This window comes from Cryptomeria japonica, chromosome 1 (genome assembly GCF_030272615.1).
Source record: "Cryptomeria japonica chromosome 1, Sugi_1.0, whole genome shotgun sequence".
Classification (NCBI taxonomy): Eukaryota; Viridiplantae; Streptophyta; class Pinopsida; order Cupressales; family Cupressaceae; genus Cryptomeria; species Cryptomeria japonica.
Window position 1 is genome coordinate 418077900 of NC_081405.1, and position 3793 is coordinate 418081692.

The window sequence follows — 3793 nt, forward strand, 5'->3', positions numbered from 1 at the left end:
AATTGTTTAATAGTGCTCAATGTACAAATGTTTAGACCTGCTCCTCCATCTATCAGAACTTGTTTTATTCGATGTTTGTGTAGGAAGGCTTCAATGTGTAAAGGTGCATTATGTGGTTGACTTATGGAGGCGTCATCAGCTTCTGTGAATGTAAGGGAGTGTGGAACAGAAAGGTATCCCACCATGGCTTGAAATTGGTCCACATTCAGATCAGTAGGGACAAAAGTGTCTCTCAATATTTTGTCAAGAATGGCTTTATGTGCGGGAGATATGCATAAGAGCTCAATGATGGAGATAAGCGCGGGTGTCTTCCCTAACTATTCTACAAGGTCGTACTCAGGCTTGGTTGATGAGGAAGCGGTGTTTTTAGCTGGAGCACCTTGCAAAGTGAATTTACCTCGATGAGTTGTGACATTACATTCAGAGGTAGGTTCGGAAGAAGATCCAATGCCTTTTAGGACAATCTTGGGTCTTTGGGTAGAATTATCAGGTGATCTCCATTCTTCCTATCTCCATTGATCTTGCTTGATATATTTGCTCTCAGATTTTATGTGTGCACAAGAGCTCAACAAAGAACATAAATGTGGTTGCAAGTAGGATCACATATGAAAGTGCAAAGGCGTAGTGTAGTCAATTGATCATGATGCATAGATTGATTAGGGTTGATAATGAAGGAAGTATCCTCTTATATAGAAGACACTATATGAAATGGAGGGATAAAATTGAGAGGTGTAAAAGATAAATGGGCGACTATGATTAGAAGGTAGGTAAAGAAAATAAGAAAATAATAAGAGGGTAGGTAGTGTATGAATTAAGAGATGAATGACATGTGTCATGGGTAGAAAAGGTTAATGAATTAATTAAATAAATAAAGATTTATTTAATTAATAGAAGAAGTGGGATCAATTAAATAAATAAGATATTTATTTAATTTAAGAAAATGATAATTTAAATAAATAAATGTATTTATTTAAATGAGAAATAAGGCTAGAAAGGGATAAATGAATTAATTAAATAAATAAAGATTTATTTAATTAATAGAAAAATTAGGCTTAGATAATCAAATAAATAAAATATTTATTTAATTAGACATGACAATTTTAGGTGTCTACGATATGTACACACACACACACACACACACACACACACACACACACACACACACACACACAGATATATATATATATATATATAGACACACACACACACACACACACACACACACACACACACACACACACACACACACACACACACATGCATATACATATATCTAACTTAAAATTGAATTTTGTAGGTGGACACAACTATTAGGATGGGTTTTTCACACCCATATGGTCCTCTTGGTCACACACACACACACACAACTTTAAATTTATAAATACAAAATTGGTCAGTTGACATACATTAACTGCAAGCTCATCTACAACAATTGATGCTGGAGGAGCACTCAGCACAGCCACAGGTGGATGATCCGAAGTGAAAGTCAGTGTCACTCCCTTTAAAACATGTACCAACATTAATATATTTTAAAATTTAAAAAAATTACGACTTAAAATCAATCGAATTAAAAATACACCCCAAAAGGCATGTCGACAGTAGACTAAATCGATCAATAGATGAAGTCGGCGTGCCCCCAGCCATGGCCTAGAGACATAATTTACATGTATGAACTTATTAAATAATTTATTTAAATTTATATATGAAGTTATTAAATGTAACTTAATTATTTCATTTATATAGTATGTACTTGTCTATCATGGTGAACCAATATTATCGGGTGCTTCGTGTCTAGCTAAAGTTGATAGATCATGTGCACCTGAAGTGGGTGCACCTGGATCACCAGGGCCATAGCATAATCGATTACAAATAGTACAAAAATGGGGCACTGATGTGCGGGGAATGGATATACTATCACCATCTCCTCCTAATGCTCCACCATCATTAGGGTCAACTACCATATCATATGTCTACTCAGTAAGGTTAGCAGTGAGCGCAGTCAATGCGCCCAATGTCGATATCATAGAACGTTGATGAATAGGAATAGGTAAAGAAGTAGAAGGGGGATCCATGATGGGTTGGTGAGGGACAAGTTGGTTGGGGTCAACATGTGCCCCTAACCTCTATTGTGGCATGCCGCCACCAACACCTTGGAATGATCTCATATCAAAATAATTGGGTTTTAAACCAAGAATAAACTCTACATATAATTTCCTCAAAAAGTAAAGGGGGCACTCTAAGTTAGTGTGTGGTGGTTGGTCAAAGACCATCCACCACCGCTCCCAAAAATGATCCACCATCGACTTATGTACACACCACCTCATGGATATGTGTTATTTGTTTGGAAGAATTGGTAGGTTTGCGACGGGGTCAACAAAATATGGGGATAAGTGGGATTTGGTTATTTCCAAGTCTAAAATATCCCTATAGGAGAGGTCATCAGAATAGAATTTCTGTCTCTTCTCCCTTCATGCATGATATTAATCTAGTTCTACATTGATGGCCCTAATTGCATCAATAAGATGCAAAACACACTATTTGGGGGGGCATGTATGGTGCATTAAGGATCTCATTAACTATTTGTTGAGTGGATCCAACATTATCATTGATCTTGGCTTGATATCGAGCCTCATCGGATCTAGGGGTGGAGGTGGAGCACCTTTAACTGGGTCATTTGTAGGGGGTGGAGGTGGTGGATTAAGCAACTCCTTGATGTCAAATTTATCCATGATGTAGATATGTGTCTATAATATGGGCAAGAGCTATGCATATATATACACAAATTTGAAAAAAGAAATTGAAAAATTAACTTTTTAAATGAATCAAGATATATATATTTAATTCAAATTATTAAATAAAACATAAAATTAAAACTCTAGGTCCACATAGATGTGAATTAAATCCTAGATCATGTGTACACACATACATGCACATACATTCATATTGAAAGAAAAATTACACACGATGTACATCTACCTAGATAAATTATAAAACTACACATACGTGACACATGTACATTAAATCTTATAGATATATATATACACATACATATACATGTGTATAGGTCAAGTTTAGATTTATTACAATCTAACTTTAGAGATGTAAATCAAGCTATATGTTACACATGAAACTTTCAAGTACACATGTATGTATTTTAAATAACATTCAAAATTTAAATCTCTAGATCATCTTTAAAAAAAATACATGTACACATACATACTAGAAATTAAAAAATAAATTCATGTACATTCTTGAAGTCTTAAGGGGTCATGTATGTGATTGAGGATGTCAAGTTTAAGGGGTCCTATTTCAACAGAGAGGTCCTAATGAGATCCTGAATACATCAAGTATGTACATATATTGGAATTATTTGAAGGGGTTGAATGTGATTGAGGATGTATCATTAAGCTTCGGTCCTAAGATCCCCTGAATGTCAAGTGTACATACATTGAAAAAAATTACTTGGGGTCATGTCATAATTAATGTCTCAAGGGGCCTTATTTCAGCTAGAGGTCCTAATAAGATCTTAAATACATCAAATACTGCAAATTGAAAGTATATTTAAGGGGTCCTATAAATTGGCTAGAGGTCCTAATGAGATCATGAATGTTAGGTACACATTTCAAAAGTATAAGGGAGACCATGTGATGATTAATGTCTTAAGGGGGAGCATGTGATAATGAATGTCTTAAGGGGTCGTAAGATCTAATTAATTATGTCTTAAGCCTTGGTCACATGTGATAATGAATGTTTCAACTTGGCATCACATGTTATAATTAATATCTTAAGGGGT